This window comes from Gymnoscopelus microlampas (genome assembly GCF_963454915.1).
Source record: "Gymnoscopelus microlampas genome assembly, chromosome: 8".
Taxonomy (NCBI): Eukaryota; Metazoa; Chordata; class Actinopteri; order Myctophiformes; family Myctophidae; genus Gymnoscopelus; species Gymnoscopelus microlampas.
Genome location: NC_139945.1, coordinates 12,850,192 through 12,871,284, shown reverse-complemented (window position 1 = coordinate 12,871,284; position 21,093 = coordinate 12,850,192). Strand labels below are relative to the sequence as shown.

Here is a 21,093-nt window from a genome sequence, read left to right as displayed (position 1 = left end):
TCCGAAAGATCCACTGCACTCAGAGTGGATCCACCAGGATCCTCTTCACTCTATAATTTCAACAAATCGAATAGCATATTTTTGTATTCATCAATTTCAAAATCCATATGACTGCTGGCAGTTTCATTTGAATTATTTTTAAAAAATCCTAAAAATAATAACACTTACTTTCCATATAACTAAACCCTGTAACACTGCTCAATGCTCACTGGCAAAGCAATTAATGAACCCAACAGTCCAGAACAACTTACTTCACTCTTTTCGTCCTCTGTACTCTCAGGCTCCTGTCCATCCGAAAGATCCACTGCACTCAGAGTGGATCCACCAGGATCCTCTTCACTCTATAATTTGAACAAATCGAATAGCATATTTTTGTATTCATCAATTTCAAAATCCATATGACTGCTGGCAGTTTCATTTGAATTATTTTTAAAAAATCCTAAAAATAATAACACTTACTTTCCATATAACTAAACCCTGTAACACTGCTCAATGCTCACTGGCAAAGCAATTAATGAACCCAACAGTCCAGAACAACTTACTTCACTCTTTTCGTCCTCTGTACTCTCAGGCTCCTGTCCATCCGAAAGATCCACTGCACTCAGAGTGGATCCACCAGGATCCTCTTCACTCTATAATTTCAACAAATCGAATAGCATATTTTTGTATTCATCAATTTCAAAATCCATATGACTGCTGGCAGTTTCATTTGAATTATTTTTAAAAAATCCTAAAAATAATAACACTTACTTTCCATATAACTAAACCCTGTAACACTGCTCAATGCTCACTGGCAAAGCAATTAATGAACCCAACAGTCCAGAACAACTTACTTCACTCTTTTCGTCCTCTGTACTCTCAGGCTCCTGTCCATCCGAAAGATCCACTGCACTCAGAGTGGATCCACCAGGATCCTCTTCACTCTATAATTTCAACAAATCGAATAGCATATTTTTGTATTCATCAATTTCAAAATCCATATGACTGCTGGCAGTTTCATTTGAATTATTTTTAAAAAATCCTAAAAATAATAACACTTACTTTCCATATAACTAAACCCTGTAACACTGCTCAATGCTCACTGGCAAAGCAATTAATGAACCCAACAGTCCAGAACAACTTACTTCACTCTTTTCGTCCTCTGTACTCTCAGGCTCCTGTCCATCCGAAAGATCCACTGCACTCAGAGTGGATCCACCAGGATCCTCTTCACTCTATAATTTCAACAAATCGAATAGCATATTTTTGTATTCATCAATTTCAAAATCCATATGACTGCTGGCAGTTTCATTTGAATTATTTTTAAAAAATCCTAAAAATAATAACACTTACTTTCCATATAACTAAACCCTGTAACACTGCTCAATGCTCACTGGCAAAGCAATTAATGAACCCAACAGTCCAGAACAACTTACTTCACTCTTTTCGTCCTCTGTACTCTCAGGCTCCTGTCCATCCGAAAGCTCCACTGCACTCAGAGTGGAACCACCAGGATCCTCTTCACTCTATAATTTCAACAAATCGAATAGCATATTTTTGTATTCATCAATCTCAAATTCCATATGACTGCGGGCAGTTTTATTTGAAATATTTATAAAAAATCAAAAAAAATAATCTCACTTACTTTCCATATAACTAAACCCTGTGACACTGCTCAATGCTTAAAGCTACTAGAAGTTCGGGCCGCTGCGCGGCCCTCACATCTAGCGTCCGCGCGACGTCGCACTGTGTAGGTGTGTACATGTAGTGTGCAAGGAAGTAGTAGTGTTGAGTAATGTGATTGAGGCAAGAGAAGTATTGGGTATGAATGTAGGCGGGTTGTTGTTGATTGAAATGAGATTGCATTGTTTGTTAGATAGCATGGTTTATTGGCATGGTGTGATGTCGGACAGTGTTGGTGGCAACATGTAAATGTGAGAAAGGCAAAATAGCAGTGAAATGAAATGACATCCAGAATAACATTAACAGTGAAGCATTAATCAGGAGCAGGTGTACAGTATGTTGCATTGGGGGGAGAATACAAACAAAGGCAATGGCAATTATGTTGAAGAATGAAGGTCATTTGTCACTATGCAATCAGGGAGTAGCAGCACATGCAAAGTGTTTGAATGAGCATGTTTGGATTAATAAAAGAGTTCGGGATAAACAACGTTGTCAGTAATTCCCTCATCATTGTTCACAATGAAAACTTTGACGGCGCTGGCTCTCTTTCCCCTGGAGAAGGCTGTGTAGAGTTGGCCATGAGCGAACACAGGTTGAGGCAAGTAGATGCCAACTCGTTCGTTCTCTTGCCCCTGCCCCTTATTGATGGTAACAGAGAAAGCTAAGCGGATAGGGAACTGTCGTCTGATGAAGGTGAAGGGAAGCTCCTCATCTCTGTCATAGTGAGGTATCCTTGGGAGGAAGATTTTTTCACCCCTGTTTGTGCCAGCTGCAATCTCACACTCAATGATTTTGTCCATCATCTGCAGTACCACCATTCTGGTGCCATTCTTGAGAGTGCGGTCGGGACCTGCTTGCAGGTTTCTCAGCAGCATGACTGGGGCTCCTACTTTCAACTTGAGGTTATGATCAGGCATTCCAGAGGGTGTCAGTGAATTGAGGAATTCCACAGGCATGGAGTCCTTGTGGTCGTCCTCCAGAATTGTGTCGGCTGAAAAGTAGACTCTCTGTTCTGTAGGGAAGTCTGCCAGGCATATGTTGTTGATTTCTCTAATGTCATTATTCAGAGGAGTGTATACAGTGCCATTGAGAAGGTTGTCTTTGTTGACACATCCAGTTTGCAAGTCAGGAAAGGTGAATGAAATGAGAGTTTGGAGATCGTGAACCAAGTGGTGGGGTTGAATGCGGACCTGCCATTCTGTGTCCTCCTCGTGTGGGAGTGTTCCTTCCCCTAATGCAAGGAGATAGTGGGAGAAGTCCTTCTCTGCTGCGTGTGTTCTCATGTTGAGGTTTAGCTTGTGGTGTTTCATGCGAGGATAGAGTGTTGACATCTGGATGCATGCTGAAACTATCTGGGGCCTGCCTGCTCTTTTGATAACGGGGAGGGTTTGCCTTGGGTCTCCACCCAGGAGGACAGTTTTGCCACCCCAAGGCTGCTGTGAGTGCATGAGATCCCTCAGTGTTCTTTCCACACACTCGACGTTAAAGCGGTCAACACTGAAAATCTCGTCCCAGATGATTAAGTTGCTGTCTTTAATGAGCTTGGCCAGATTGGACTCTGCGTTGATGGCACAGACAGAGTCTTGGAAAATGGGGATTGGGATCTTAAATCGTGAATGAGCGGTCCTACCGCCCTCCAGGTTCTGTGCTGCCAAGCCTGTGCTGCCCACACACAGCACAATGCCATGCTCTGCGCGTATCGTAGCAGCAATGACCTTAAAGGTAAAGGTTTTGCCATATCCTGCAGGGGAGTTGAGAATGAACTGGCGTGTGATGGTTTCTTCTTGTGGGGCATGCACTGCCTGATAGACGGATTCGCAGAGTGCCATTTGTTCCGCAGTGAGCTTAGGAGCAAGCGACTGTACAATTTGTTGTTGCTGTGTTATGTTGAATTTTTCAGATCTGAAGATTTGTGTCAGCCTTTCCTGCGCAGTTAGTGGTCTTGGCTGTGGCATGTCATTGTAGTTGGATAGACCGCTGCCCATTTGTGAGAGTTCATCATCAATTGCAAGCAGTAGCTGATTTTGTATGAATGTTGTGTCTACTGCGTCTGTGGGGCACCTTTGTGCAGTGGCCTCCGCATGGAGAAAGTCTTCACTGAGCTCTGCAAAGAATCTGTCATACAGATGTTTGGGCTCTGATGGGTGACAGTAGTGGAGGATGATGGCAAAGGTTTCGCGGACTTTCCTTGGAGATGCGTAGCGTGACACCTCATGCATGGCGGTAATCCATTCTAGATCGTCCTGAAGCAAGCCCATGGCTAGAGCTGTGTCTTTGAAAGTGTCATAGTGGTTGCCATCATGTACCTTAAGGTCCTCATAGGTCTGTGGTCCTCTGATATGTGCTAGGAGCAGTTTCAAGTAGAATCTTTCTCCTTGGAGCACGGATACATTGGACATTCTTCCTATTGTACGTGGAATTTCCCTGTCCTTGGGTGCGTGGACTCTTTTATTCCACATGTGGGCCTTCCATGTGTAGTGTTCGGGAATCTGCATGTATAGATATTGCCTTGCTTCAGGGTCCTGGCTGTTTAGTACGAAGAAGGCAAGCAATGTAGTGGGTTTGGCTGCTGCTATGGCCTCCTGTGCATGGCTTTCTCTGAAGACTATGCTCTGCTGGCCGTCTGTGTGGATGGCGAGATTGGTGACAGCAGGGAGTCTGTCCTGGATCTTGTACTCCATAGTCCTCCAGTGTGCATCATGAGCATCAATGGTTCTGGCATTGATGAATTTGGAGATCTCATCCCTGTCTTCAATGTCGAGGGTGCCAACATCAGCTCCCTTATGTACGTATTTGTACAGGTACTTGATGGTCTGGAAGGAGCCTGGAAGGAGCCATAATGGCTCCTTCCAGCCATAATGGCATTGGCCAGGGCATCCAGGTCCTTTATAGTGATGGCTGTGCCCCTGTCATTATGGTGATGTCAGATAGTGTCAGACATCTCCATATATGGAGCTGCCTATATCAGTTATGCCCAAATATGGGACCGTGATGGCTGTGCCCCTGTCATTATGGTGATGTCAGATAGTGTCAGACATCTCCATATATGGAGCTGCCTATATCAGTTATGCCCAAATATGTGGGTTCTCTGATGTCAGACCAAAATAAGCACCCGGAAGTGAATTTCGCGCTGGGGAAGAGATTTGCATAGTATTGGGGCATAATGCGTTTCATATTTATTGTACATCATGGAAGTAGAGTAACGGTATGGGAAGCAGCCGGTTCAGAGGCAGAATATTGAGGAATTTTGGGGTAAAATGTGGAGTTAGTTGGGCCATGTGTGTGCGTGGAGACCGCGCGCACACACATGTGTAGCCCCATGAGTTTGGCCGTCAATTATAGGTGCAAGATTAATGAACCCAACAGTCCAGAACAACTTACTTCACTCTTTTCGTCCTGTGTAGTGTCAGGCTCCTGTACATCCGAAAGCTGGACTGCACTCAGAGTGGATCCACCAGGATCCTCTTCACTCTGTAATTTCAACATATCGAATAGCATATTTTTGGATTCATCAATTTCAAATTCCATATGACTGCGGGCAGTTTTATTTGAAATATTTATAAAAAATCCAAAAATGTATCTCACTTACTTTCCATATAACTAAACCCTGTAACACTGCTCAATGCTTAGTGGCAAAGCTATTAATGAACCCAACAGTCCAGAACAACTTACTTCACTCTTTTCGTCCTGTGTAGTGTCAGGCTCCTGTACATCCGAAAGCTGGACTGCACTCAGAGTGGATCCACTAGGATCCTCTTCACTCTGTAATTTCAACATATCGAATAGCATATTTTTGGATTCATCAATTTCAAAATCCATATGACTGCGGGCAGTTTTATTTGAAATATTTATAAAAAATCAAAAAAAAAAAATCTCACTTACTTTCCATATAACTAAACCCTGTAACACTGCTCAATGCTTAAAGCTATTAATGAACCCAACAGTCCAGAACAACTTACTTCACTCTTTTCGTCCTGTGTAGTGTCAGGCTCCTGTACATCCGAAAGCTGGACTGCACTCAGAGTGGATCCACCAGGATCCTCTTCACTCTGTAATTTCAACATATCGAATAGCATATTTTTGTATTCATCAATTTCAAATTCCATATGACTGCGGGCAGTTTTATTTGAAATATTTATTAAAAATCCAAAAATGTATCTCACTTACTTTCCATATAACTAAACCCTGTAACACTGCTCAATGCTTAGTGGCAAAGCTATTAATGAACCCAACAGTCCAGAACAACTTACTTCACTCTTTTCGTCCTGTGTAGTGTCAGGCTCCTGTACATCCGAAAGCTGGACTGCACTCAGAGTGGATCCACCAGGATCCTCTTCACTCTGTAATTTCAACATATCGAATAGCATATTTTTGGATTCATCAATTTCAAAATCCATATGACTGCGGGCAGTTTTATTTGAAATATTTATAAAAAAAATCCAAAAAATAATCTCACTTACTTTCCATATAACTAAACCCTGTAACACTGCTCAATGCTTAGTGGCAAAGCTATTAATGAACCCAACAGTCCAGAACAACTTACTTCACTCTTTTCGTCCTGTGTAGTGTCAGGCTCCTGTACATCCGAAAGCTGGACTGCACTCAGAGTGGATCCACCAGGATCCTCTTCACTCTGTAATTTCAACATATCGAATAGCATATTTTTGGATTCATCAATTTCAAAATCCATATGACTGCGGGCAGTTTTATTTGAAATATTTATAAAAAATCCAAAAAATAATCTCACTTACTTTCCATATAACTAAACCCTGTAACACTGCTCAATGCTTAGTGGCAAAGCTATTAATGAACCCAACAGTCCAGAACAACTTACTTCACTCTTTTCGTCCTGAGTACTGTCATCCTCCTGTACATCTGAAAGCTCCACTGCACTCAGAGTGGATCCACCAGGATCCTCTTCACTCTGTAATTTCAACATATCGAATAGCATATTTTTGTATTCATCAATTTCAGAAATCATATGACTGCTGGCAGTTGTATTAGAAAGTTTTTTAAATAATCTTAAAAACACTGACACTTACTTTCCATTTCTCTCAACCCTATAGTTAACACTGCTATTTAACGCAGCTATTAATGAAACAGAGGCCCTGGCTTTGATGATGCCATTCCTGTGCTGGCCTGGTGTACTCACTCTGGGGGGAGGGACCACTGTGGACGATGCTGTTGTGCTCTGGGGCTCAGGGCTGGTGTTCCGGTCAGACTGAAGGGACGCAGACTGCTGTCCGCCTCTGACTGGAGACACATTCTGCTGGGGCAGATGCTCCTGGGCCTGTACACTCTGCGGAAGCAGCACATGGGGAAGATTAGTAATGTAGAAAATTGATATTACGATGTTAAATGTGGATAATTGAGTAGAGAGACTCATTGTCACACAAATAAGGATGAAATTAACAACAACTAGAAAAGGTGGTCCTTATTCAAGCATTTACCATTTATTCTTAGGCCTTTCACGCCAATCGAACACTGCATTCATGATTTGTGGCATTTTGATACAAAAATGTGCATGTTTTGATAAATTAGACCTGCTGGTAACGCTATACCAGGCCAATTTGAAAAGGTTGGCATTTATTCCTCGGCCTAGTGGGAATATACGTGGGAAAGTTAACAGAAATCGCAAGCTGCGTTCATGATATGAGGCATTGTGTTCAAAATGGACCAATCATGCAAACTTTTGAAGCCAATGTTAGCCATGGGAAATATCGGATAGATCCATCTGAATCACATGACTATATAGCTATCGTACTGGGAAAGAAAGATAGAAAGCAAAAAGAAAGAAAGAGAAAAAAAAGATAATAAAACATATTAATTACCGTTTCATAAGCTTTCTTGAGCTTTTTGCGATCAGGTAGGGAGTTTGGAACTTTGAGGTCTTTGCAGACTGCCCCCCAAAATCCTTCTTGAGGATAATAGCTTTCTTCTATGTCATTTGTGAGCGCAATTTTATTTACGCTTGTGATGATTTCCGCCAGAGTATTTGTCTGTTTTTGTGACTAAAAAAAAAAGGAAAAAGGAAAAACAGTTATTTTGACAATAGTTTCAGCTAAATAAAATGCTATCACAATGTAGCAACAGATGTTTGCTTGGAATCTGAAATTCCATCATATAGGACTCCAAAATTGTGGTAATGGTGTATTGAACAAAAGGTGACTTCATGAGGGCCACAACCTAGTCTGGGAGGGTTAGCGTCGGAGCTTGGACAGCAGGGGCGCGGCCACTGCGTTGTGATTCAAATCAACAGCCAATGAAGAAAAGGGGGCGGGATCCACATGCAGTGGGTGATGCATCTAAATAGGATCGACGGGAAGCAATTTCCCCTTGAGAAATTTCGGCCGCCATTGTTGTGTACTGCTGTTTGCCTCTCGTCGGACTTTTTAGACGAGTTGCACAGCTCTCAGACCGGTAAGAGGCGTGTCCGCTCAGATTCAGAGCGTGACGTACATCCCGCCCAGAAATACCAGGGCTGTGGCCCAGAAGTTCCTCGCCAGAGCTGGCGAAAACTTCTGGGAACTCAGATTAGCCACAACCATGCAACCAGTCGTGTACGGCATGCACACTCGTCGCGTTTACGTACACAGCTGTCACTTGGCTTTGTTTTTCATCCTGTTTATTATTAAGAAGAATGCCAACTTTAATTAGTGACTTTCATTATTGGGATTACAGTTGTGGCCTAGAAGTAATTTGGTATGAGAGTTAAAAAATAGGCTATTTTTGTTTAATAATATATATATTTGTGTTAATGTGATCTACAATAATGGAATATTCAGAATATATCATTGAATAACTATTATATAATATGACTAATGCGTAACAAAAAAAGTGTGTGTGTGTGTGTGTGTGTGTGTGTGTGTGTGTGTGTGTGTGTGTGTGTGTGTGTGTGTGTGTGTGTGTGTGTGTGGGGGGGGGGGGGGGGGGGGTATGGGCGTGCCTGTGAGACTCTGTGAGTGGCTGTGTGCGCTTCACGGACATCAGTCTCAGGTCAGTTTGAGGTCATGGAGGATGCTTTTGCATTTGTTGCTTTATAGAGACAACAATTATAATAGTTGACCTCTAAGTCATTGTAGAATGCTTTATAATGTGTTATGATTATTTTAATAAACCTTTATGAGCATTAATTGTTATAACTCATTCTTATATTAAAGTTATTATAACTTTAATGTGCGAAAAGCAAATTATAGTACATTATAAGTTTGTTTATAATGCATAATAGACATGTGATTCATAGCAGTCTTACCCCTACACACACACACACACACACACACACACACACACACACACACACACACACACACACACACACACACACACACAAAAAACAACAACATTACACTTAAAGCTGTTTGTTTGTGTGTGTGTGTGTGTGTGTGTGTGTGTGTGTGTGTGTGTGTGTGTGTGTGTGTGTGTGTGTGTGTGTGTGTGTGTGTGTGTGTGTGTGTGTGTGTGTGTGTGTGTGTGTGTGTGTGTGTGAGTGAGAGAGAGGGGGAGTGAGAGAGACATGGGGAGAGAGATTGCATTGTCTCTGACTTCAGTTTTGTCTAGATGTGAAAAACAGAGTGTATTACACAACTTTTACCATGCTCTTATTTGAAGGTGTAAAACAACCTAGCTCGGTAAGGGAAATTAATCAAACTTTTTAGCAGTAAAAACCTGCAAAGAGCAAATTAATACTGCATAGTTGTTCTTAACATTCCATTCAATCATCGTCTTCTGTTATCACAGCTGAGACCACTGATGGCTATAGGGCAGTCAGGGGAGCAGCTTGAGGAGGGGCGGAGCAGAGTAGTCACTAGAGGCAGTAGGCCTATGAATTATCTTTTTTGTAAATCATATCTGCTCTGGGATCACCGGTTTGAGGGGGGGAGGGGCACAAATGCGTTACATTAACTTTGCAAAAGTTATTGTTAAAAAGTGAGTTACAATATTCAATGCAGAAGTATAACAATGTATTGTAAGTACAATAGGCAACTCACCTTTCCAAACACTTTAAAAGTATAAGTTCTGAAATACAAAACATATTAGATTACAAATAAAATACATACAAATTTACAAGACACCAATGACAAACCCAAAAAATACTCATTTGACCATTAACATTAAAGTAAGCACACCTGCTGTTGTAACTGCCAAACCGAATGCTTTCCTCGTTTCAAAAATGATTTTACAGGCTAATGTATTTATTTTGTATCACTGTTATTGTTATTATATAGGTATATCAACAACTCAAATGTCTTGACTCACATATTCCCATAAAACAATAACAGAGAGTATGGTACAATAGTTATGTCTCATGAGGGCTAGGTGCACAGTAAAAAAACAAAGATTGCAATTAAGAAAACATGTTTTATCATTCTTTGTGAGTTGGTGATTTTCAGCCTTTTAGCCAATATAATACAACCACCCTAAGGACTTCAAACCATTGAGTGTCCTGCAAGTGTCCTGTCCCAAAGTGACTGCAAAAGACTGCTGATTGCAGTCATCATTATTTGTGTTGCCACTCATTTTAAACAAGCTTAGTGCTTTATAATTTTCCAGTTTAGTTGACCTTGTATTGTGAATTGTACTTCCATGTACTGTTTCTCACGTCTCACTAAAAATGTACATCAATCAATCATCCATGTAATTTGTTTAAAAAAGCTTGATACCCTGGTATATATAACATGTATAATGACGCAATGTGACATAGCTCTGTTTACATAATGCTGTACCCCCTCCGACTGTATATACGTTCCTGCAGGTTCAGCTATTTTGTATTATATTTTGACACTTGCTTTGCCAATGTAAACGTATGTCTTCTCATGCAAATAAAGCTCCTTTGAATTTAAATAACTTGGCTGAAAATAGAATGCAGCCACTGCTATTAGTATAAAGGGAGCTGTCCGAAGTGCTGAATGGAACAGCACTCCTGTCCATATGTCGCTGTTCAATGAATTTAAATGTGACCATGCAGTGCATCTGATCTAACGCTGGCCAGAGAGTCAAAGTACTTAACATATGCTCATTTAAGCGCGTGCGCGTGCGTGATCACTTGCGCGTGCGCTTGCTTACCAAGGAATCATTATTTTATAACGTCTGAACAAATGTAGACTACACAACTGATAATTCAGTATGGCCGTATAGAGTAGGTCTATTTCAGTATCCCTTTATCGCTTTTTTATATTACAGCCTACATCAAATATATTATAATTTCAGTTATCCTACCAGTATGTCCGTGACAGTTACAATTATATTCACTTATTATGTTTATGTTACAGGTGCCCATCTAGTATCTAAGCAATGAATACGTTTTTATCTTGGATGTTAGTCATTGCTATCCACACTGGTATGTAAGGTTTAATTATTGTAATTTCACTGCAAAGCTGCCGCTGCTCTATTCTATGTGTTTGTGACAATTAACACATTTTAGGTCCAAAATGTGGATCCCACTTCATTTGCCTCAGTGCCATGTCATATTTTGATCTTTTAAATCCAGTTAGTTGTGAATGCCCTAACTTTGTTTAAACCTATAGCATCTACAATCTCAGCGCCACCCAGCATGTGTTCAGCTTGTAGATCAGCCATTGTTGCTGCATTTTTTTAAAGTGTACAATTGTTAAGAGTATGGGCCGTTTTGGACCTAGTATTTTTGTGTTTCTGCACAATTATTGCTACTGGTCATTGTCAGTGTTGGTTTGTTTGTATATGTCAGTAATATGCATTGCATAGCCTATTTCAGTTAATGATTATTATTTGTATGACAATCAAATACAATTTCATGATGGAGACAGATCTACATCTACATAAATATTATGACTTCCTTGCATTTGGGTCCAACTAGAAACATGACAACTTATTATTCCATAGTCCATTCCATAGTTATTCCATTACCCTACACTCTGACCATGTAGGCAGACAAAGGTCCAGCGTTTTTGCCAATTCTAACATTATAAGGAGAACAGTAGATTAAAAAATGCATGGTAATATCATTTAAAACAAAGGAGCAATACTTACTCTTTCCGTGGATTACTCATCTTTATTGGGATTGTTTAAAAGATGCACTCTTTTAAACAATGTTTAAAATTACACTCAAGCACTTTTTATGTCACCTGTTCTGCTGAACAAATAATGAGAACTGGAGAGAGACCAAGTTAGTCTGAGCGAATCAGATCACAGCAAAAAGTTGGATTAGTCCAAATTTAACAGGTTGAGAGGGGAGTAACAGTGCCCCCCCCCCCATCAAAATGTAAAGTAGATTGACCCATCCTCCGTGACCTCAAACTGACCTGAGACTGATGTCTCAGGTCAAGTCGGTCTGCCCGTGAAGCACACACAGCCACTTACAGAGTCTCACAGGCATGCCCACCCCGCCCCCCCCCCCCCACACACACACACACACACACACACACACACACACACACACACACACACACACACACACACACACACACACACACACACTCACACACAGCTTTGTGTCACACTCACACAGCTTGTGTGTGTGTGTGTGTGTGTGTGTGTGTGTGTGTGTGTGTGTGTGTGTGTGTGTGTGTGTGTGTGTGTGTGTTGCTATGAATCACATGTCTATTATGCATTATAAACAAACGTATAATGTACTACAATTTGCTTATAGCACATACAACATATTAAAAATCATTAATGCTCATAAAGGTTTATAACAATAATCATAACACATTATAAAGCATCCTATAATGACTTATAGGTCAACTATTATAATTGTTGTCTCTATAAAGAAACAAATGCAATATCATCCTCCATGACCTCAAACTGACCTGAGACTGACCGTCTCAAAACACACACACACACACACACACACACACACACACACACACACACACACACACACACACACACACACACACACACACACACACACACACACACACACACACGCACACACGCACACACGCACACACGCACACACACACACCCGCGTGCGTGCGTGCATGCGTGCGTGTGCGTGTGTGTGTGTGTGTGTGAGATGAAAATGACCACTTATAGATGGAGGAGCTGATAAGGGTTGTACATGGTTGTGGTCAGTGCATGCCATCATATAGAGACATTAACTTTTAAGTAATGAATGGTTATTGTTAAAGATGGGTCTTACTCAGTCATGAAATACATTTCTGTGTAGGCCTACTTTTAGCGTTTTCAAGGATGAAATTGTACCCATCATCTTCCATTGCTAGTAAAGCAAGGCTGATAAAAGTATCAAACTAAGAAAAATCACCAAAACACAGGAAATTAAAAATTACAAACCGAAAATAGAATTAACTCCTTGATTCTCACAGTCCAAATATTGTAATGTTTATTTTGTGGCCACCCCCCAAAAAGTACAATTGAGAAAGAAAGATGTACTATAATTTTCTTATAGCACATTAAAGTTATGATAACTCCTTAATGCTCATAAAAGTTTACAACAATAATCATAACACATTATAAAGCATTCTATAATGACTTATAGGTGAAGTATTATAATTGTTGTCTCTATAAAGCAACAAATGACCACTTAAAGTGACTGATGGAGCTGATAAGGGAGCTGATAAGGGTTGGAAATACTATGTTAATTAAAACTATTTGTAGTTTAACAGCTGAAAAGACAGTAAAACGGATGAGACAAATCAAGCTGTCGTCAGCTCTGACGATGACAGGTCTCAAACAACAAGTTGACCTCAGCTCTGACCGGCGTCGTTGTAGGTTTTTTTGCTTTGTCATAGATGGTCAAGTTAATTCCAATGAACTGTTATTGTAATCCTCCAGAGATAATCAGTGATCTCGGAGGGCCTGTGCTGAGTGTGCTCTGTACAGCTATAAACACATGCAGTCTCTAGAGGAAAGGAGAGAACTAATACAAGGAATAGTTCCATACAACATCAAACTAAATAAAATCTTAAGATTGGTGGGCAAGTACATACTGAGGTCACAGAGATACAGCAAGGCCCTGACTCATTGGTGAAACGAATCAGTTGGACAGTGAGAAGACATATGGAGCCAGGCTGAGTTAGGCCCTGAATGTGACACTAGACAAACGATTATTCTAAAAATATCTATCAGTTACTTATAATGACACTTTAATGCATTTTAACAGTGTTTATAAATATTATAACATGATTGTAATGTCTTAACTATAAAAATGACATTGGATGTGCCATTTTAAAATGGTTTATAATGTATTATGATTGCATTATGAGTACTCATGTGTGCATAGCTGTAATTATACATTTTTATATGCATTTCACAATGCATTTAGACGTGACCTCATTATAGAATGCTTTATAATGTTATGACTATTGTTATATCACCATTTTATTTAATGAAAGAACACAACAGTACATAACTAAACACAGCTACACACTCAGATGGACAATGGTTGATCATTGTGGTGTTTTGACTGATTTGACTCATTACATTCAAATTAGTTGTGGCACTTTCACATGTTGACACTTTTTGCCATGTAAATCAGTCTCGTTCATTATATTTTATTACTTTGTAAATATAGGTGTTACATTGAAAATAGGGTTGTTTATCAGGGCAGCCAACAATCCTGGATCCTGATGCTCCTGGACAACGTCTCCTTACAATCTCCTGGTGTAAAGCTCCTAAAATTCACCAGAACACAGGAAATTGCATTGACTATGTCGAAAGGGCCTACTCTGCATGTTCTCCCCGTGTTTCCAAGGGTAGTTAATATCCTCACAAAACATGTAGTAATCCTGGTCACTATACCGCCTCCCCCATGACAGCCGGGGCACCTGAGGGAAAGGAACTGGTTGGAATAACGTGTTCCTTCCACGCGCTACGACCTACTGGGGAAACTCCCCCTGTCAGGTGACAAGAAGGTCAGTTGGCCCTCATGCACTGAAGGAGGCAAGAGATCGGCCCTGGGCTCCCTAGTGGGGGGAGAGTAGCGCCCAGGATCCCACTTAGATAATTGGTACCAGGTGAAAGAGGGTTCAAAAATCGTGGGATCAATATTTTAAGAAAAAAAAGTACAATTGAGAATGTATGAGGAGACAGAACCCCTATTATAATTATGTGATAAATATTTGCTGGAACTAGAATTTATGCAATTCTGGCAAATTGCAAAGTGTGGTTGCGTCCACGCGAGGAATACGCTGGGAGGAATACTGTGGGAGGCTGTGAGACTCAAATTCAGTGCCGATCGGATCCTAAGTTCGTGATACAGTACATGGCGTTTTGATTGAAGAAATAGGCCCTCAGGGTAAATAAATATGCCCCTTCCACAAATTTAAGGGCTAATTATATTGTCAGGTCAAAGTAGGTTTACGGTAACATTTGGCATGTAACGCGGTTACATTTTGAGATTCATATGGATCTAAGCTGTCTCTTTGATCAGTACGCTCCGCCCTTAGATTTTACACCATTTTGAGCATTTTGAAAAACTGTAAAACCTGTGTTTCTGTATTTTTTTTAAGCAATTTGCGTGAAATGTTCTACTCTAAATCTATGGATCATTAACTAAAATTAAAGAAGAAAAGTTTGTGAAAAAGAAGCCTACATGAGCCAATGGATATTGTAGAGGCCTTGCTTCCTTATGAAAAATCATCTGTGTGGGCTCCTTTCTCATAATGATAAGTGTGTGGATCAGATAGCTCAATCAGTTGAGTGTTTGCCTCTCAGTCATCGTTAAGTTATTCCCATTGCATTCGTGTTGGCACCTATTAATGAAGTTGTTTGGTTAAAGTTCAAAGTAAGATAAATATCTGTAATATGAGTTATTGTAGGTGACTTTGACATGATATTTCTCCACATTTCCGCAGAGAAATGTTCCAAAAATGGTATCAGAGGTACAGTGGGGACATTGTTAAGTGATTCCCATTGCATTAGTTTTGGCACCTATTAATGAAGTTGTTTGGTTAAAGTTCAAAGTAAGATAAATGTCTGTAATATGAGTTATTGTAGGTGACTTTGACATGATATTTCTCCACATTTCCGCAGAGAAATGTTCCCAAAATGGTATCAGAGATACAGTGGGGACATTGTTAAGTGATTCCCATTGCATTAGTTTTGGCACCTATTAATGAAGTTGTTTGGTTAAAGTTCAAAGTAAGATAAATGTCTGTAATATGAGTTATTGTAGGTGACTTTGACATGATATTTTTCCAAATTTCCGCAGAGAAAAGTTCCAAAAATGGTATCAGAGGTACAGTGGGGACATTGTTAAGTGATTCCCATTGCATTAGTTTTGGCACCTATTAATGAAGTTGTTTGGTTAAAGTTCAAAGTAAGATAAATGTCTGTAATATGAGTTATTGTAGGTGACTTTGACATGATATTTCTCCACATTTCCGCAGAGAAATGTTCCAAAAATGGTATCAGAGATACAGTGGGGACATTGTTAAGTGATTCCCATTGCATTACTTTTGGCACCTATTAATGAAGTTGTTTGGTTAAAGTTCAAAGTAAGATAAATGTCTGTAATATGAGTTATTGTAGGTGACTTTGACATGATATTTCTCCACATTTCCGCAGAGAAAAGTTCCAAAAATGGTATCAGAGGTACAGTGGGGACATTGTTAAGTGATTCCCATTGCATTAGTTTTGGCACCTATTAATGAAGTTGTTTGGTTGAAATTCTAGGTTATAAGATATGTATAAGTGACTTTGACGTGATATTTCTCCACATTTCCGCAGAGAAAAGTTCCAAAAATGGTATCAGAGGTACAGTGGGGACATTGTTAAGTGATTCCCATTGCATTAGTTTTGGCACCTATTACTGAAGTTGTTTGGTTGAAATTCTAGGTTATAAGATATGTATAAGTGACTTTGACATGATATTTCTCCACATTTCCGCAGAGAAATGTTCCCAAAATGGTATCAGAGGTACAGTGGGGACATTGTTAAGTGATTCCCATTGCATTAGTTTTGGCACCTATTAATGAAGTTGTTTGGTTAAAGTTCAAAGTAAGATAAATGTCTGTAATATGAGTTATTGTAGGTGACTTTGACATGATATTTCTCCACATTTCCGCAGAGAAAAGTTCCAAAAATGGTATCAGAGGTACAGTGGGGACATTGTTAAGTGATTCCCATTGCATTAGTTTTGGCACCTATTAATGAAGTCGTTTGGTTAAAGTTCAAAGTAAGATAGATGTCTGTAATATGAGTTATTGTAGGTGACTTTGACATGATATTTCTCCACATTTCCGCAGAGAAATGTTCCAAAAATGGTATCAGAGATACAGTGGGGACATTGTTAAGTGATTCCCATTGCATTAGTTTTGGCACCTATTAATGAAGTTGTTTGGTTAAAGTTCAAAGTAAGATAAATGTCTGTAATATGAGTTATTGTAGGTGACTTTGACATGATATTTCTCCACATTTCCACAGAGAAAAGTTCCAAAAATGGTATCAGAGGTACAGTGGGGACATTGTTAAGTGATTCCCATTGCATTAGTTTTGGCACCTATTACTGAAGTTGTTTGGTTGAAATTCTAGGTTATAAGATATGTATAAGTGACTTTGACGTGATATTTCTCCACATTTCCGCAGAGAAATGTTCCCAAAATGGTATCAGAGGTACAGTGGGGACATTGTTAAGTGATTCCCATTGCATTAGTTTTGGCACCTATTACTGAAGTTGTTTGGTTGAAATTCTAGGTTATAAGATATGTATAAGTGACTTTGACATGATATTTCTCCACATTTCCGCAGAGAAATGTTCCAAAAATGGTATCAGAGATACAGTGGGGACATTGTTAAGTGATTCCCATTGCATTAGTTTTGGCACCTATTAATGAAGTTGTTTGGTTAAAGTTCAAAGTAAGATAAATGTCTGTAATATGAGTTATTGTAGGTGACTTTGACATGATATTTCTCCAAATTTCCGCAGAGAAAAGTTCCAAAAATGGTATCAGAGGTACAGTGGGGACATTGTTAAGTGATTCCCATTGCATTAGTTTTGGCACCTATTAATGAAGTCGTTTGGTTAAAGTTCAAAGTAAGATAAATGTCTGTAATATGAGTTATTGTAGGTGACTTTGACATGATATTTCTCCACATTTCCAAAGAGAAATGTTCCAAAAATGGTATCAGAGATACAGTGGGGACATTGTTAAGTGATTCTCATTGCATTAGTTTTGGCACCTATTACTGAAGTTGTTTGGTTGAAATTCTAGGTTATAAGATATGTATAAGTGACTTTGACGTGATATTTCTCCACATTTCCGCAGAGAAATGTTCCCAAAATGGTATCAGAGGTACAGTGGGGACATTGTTAAGTGATTCCCATTGCATTAGTTTTGGCACCTATTAATGAAGTTGTTTGGTTAAAGTTCAAAGTAAGATAAATGTCTGTAATATGAGTTATTGTAGGTGACTTTGACATGATATTTCTCCACATTTCCGCAGAGAAATGTTCCAAAAATGGTATCAGAGATACAGTGGGGACATTGTTAAGTGATTCCCATTGCATTAGTTTTGGCACCTATTAATGAAGTTGTTTGGTTAAAGTTCAAAGTAAGATAAATGTCTGTAATATGAGTTATTGTAGGTGACTTTGACATGATATTTTTCCAAATTTCCGCAGAGAAAAGTTCCAAAAATGGTATCAGAGGTACAGTGGGGACATTGTTAAGTGATTCCCATTGCATTAGTTTTGGCACCTATTAATGAAGTCGTTTGGTTAAAGTTCAAAGTAAGATAAATGTCTGTAATATGAGTTATTGTAGGTGACTTTGACATGATATTTCTCCAAATTTCCGCAGAGAAAAGTTCCAAAAATGGTATCAGAGGTACAGTGGGGACATTGTTAAGTGATTCCCATTGCATTAGTTTTGGCACCTATTAATGAAGTCGTTTGGTTAAAGTTCAAAGTAAGATAAATGTCTGTAATATGAGTTATTGTAGGTGACTTTGACATGATATTTCTCCACATTTCCAAAGAGAAATGTTCCAAAAATGGTATCAGAGATACAGTGGGGACATTGTTAAGTGATTCTCATTGCATTAGTTTTGGCACCTATTACTGAAGTTGTTTGGTTGAAATTCTAGGTTATAAGATATGTATAAGTGACTTTGACGTGATATTTCTCCACATTTCCGCAGAGAAATGTTCCCAAAATGGTATCAGAGGTACAGTGGGGACATTGTTAAGTGATTCCCATTGCATTAGTTTTGGCACCTATTAATGAAGTCGTTTGGTTAAAGTTCAAAGTAAGATAAATGTCTGTAATATGAGTTATTGTAGGTGACTTTGACATGATATTTCTCCAAATTTCCGCAGAGAAAAGTTCCAAAAATGGTATCAGAGGTACAGTGGGGACATTGTTAAGTGATTCCCATTGCATTAGTTTTGGCACCTATTAATGAAGTCGTTTGGTTAAAGTTCAAAGTAAGATAAATGTCTGTAATATGAGTTATTGTAGGTGACTTTGACATGATATTTCTCCACATTTCCAAAGAGAAATGTTCCAAAAATGGTATCAGAGATACAGTGGGGACATTGTTAAGTGATTCTCATTGCATTAGTTTTGGCACCTATTACTGAAGTTGTTTGGTTGAAATTCTAGGTTATAAGATATGTATAAGTGACTTTGACGTGATATTTCTCCACATTTCCGCAGAGAAATGTTCCCAAAATGGTATCAGAGGTACAGTGGGGACATTGTTAAGTGATTCCCATTGCATTAGTTTTGGCACCTATTAATGAAGTTGTTTGGTTAAAGTTCAAAGTAAGATAAATGTCTGTAATATGAGTTATTGTAGGTGACTTTGACATGATATTTCTCCACATTTCCGCAGAGAAATGTTCCAAAAATGGTATCAGAGATACAGTGGGGACATTGTTAAGTGATTCCCATTGCATTAGTTTTGGCACCTATTAATGAAGTTGTTTGGTTAAAGTTCAAAGTAAGATAAATGTCTGTAATATGAGTTATTGTAGGTGACTTTGACATGATATTTTTCCAAATTTCCGCAGAGAAAAGTTCCAAAAATGGTATCAGAGGTACAGTGGGGACATTGTTAAGTGATTCCCATTGCATTAGTTTTGGCACCTATTAATGAAGTCGTTTGGTTAAAGTTCAAAGTAAGATAAATGTCTGTAATATGAGTTATTGTAGGTGACTTTGACATGATATTTCTCCAAATTTCCGCAGAGAAAAGTTCCAAAAATGGTATCAGAGGTACAGTGGGGACATTGTTAAGTGATTCCCATTGCATTAGTTTGGCATTTAGTTTTGGCACCTATTACTGAAGTTGTTTGGTTGAAATTCTAGGTTATAAGACATGTATAAGTGACTTTGACGTGATATTTATCCACAATTCCGCAGAGAAATGTTCCAAAAAGGCTATCAGGGACACAGTGGGGACATTTTTAAATGATTCCCATTGCATTAGTTTTGGCACCTATTAAGGAAGTTGTTTAGTTAAAGTTCAAAGTGAAGAGAAATATGTAATATATGTTCTTGTAGGTGACTTTGTAGTTCAATTTCTCCAATTGGCAGCTATAGAATATGACCTTCTCAACCTTTTACCATGGTTTACATTAACTTACCTTTTGAAAAATGTGTTTGGTGAAAAGTAAAATTCCATAATTATATTTCAATTATATAACATTTCATCATACAGGTCATTGGTTCGGAACGGTCCAGGGACCACCAGTGGTCCAAATTAACCCTTACCGGTGTGTTACTCAGACATTTTACAAATGGAACCAAATGGACCCTCAAGCCTACATCTAGTTTCCATTTAATGAAATAATAAGGATAATAATAATAATAATAATAATATTTAATAATGCATTTAATTTATTCTCACTATTTATTTATTACAAGGACAACCCATTTGTTACCATCGATAACACAAAGTGTTTTTCTTAACCGTTCTACCTGTGATTGTTCTCGATCAAATGTTTTTATTTGATATACAAACTTTTTGGATTTTGCTTTGTTGTCTGTTGTTTGTAACCCTGCTCTGTAAAGCACTTTTGAACTTTGTATTGGAAGTGCTATAAAAAACAAATTCATTATCATTGATCCCAAACTCCCATAGTTTCAGACCTGTAAGGGTCCATTTGGTAATAGTAATAGGTAGTAATATAGGTGATTATGGAGATTCCTCCACTTGGTACAGTGCATTTTTAATACATTTGTGAAGTATCATTCTTCATCTGTTAAACATATCAAAATCAGCCCCAACATAAAGCAATGAAACACATCAGATTGTATCCAGAGCAAAGACAAGGCATTTTATTGTTCAAGTACAGTGCAAAAACTTTAGAGAGATGACATCAAATAGCTTTGGGATTCACCACACACACACACACACACACACACACACACACACACACACACACACACACACACACACACACACACACACACACACACACAGACAGACAGACAGACAGACAGACAGACAATTATATATATATATATATATATATATATATATATA

General features: G+C 38.9%; 1 protein-coding gene across 1 annotated transcript in view; it reads right to left on the bottom strand.

Moving 5' to 3' along the window:
- Window positions 1-21,093, bottom strand: part of LOC311049831 (galectin-4-like) — a 459,606-nt gene that overhangs the window by 357,973 nt on the left and 80,540 nt on the right. The gene's annotated exons all lie outside the window — the stretch shown is intronic.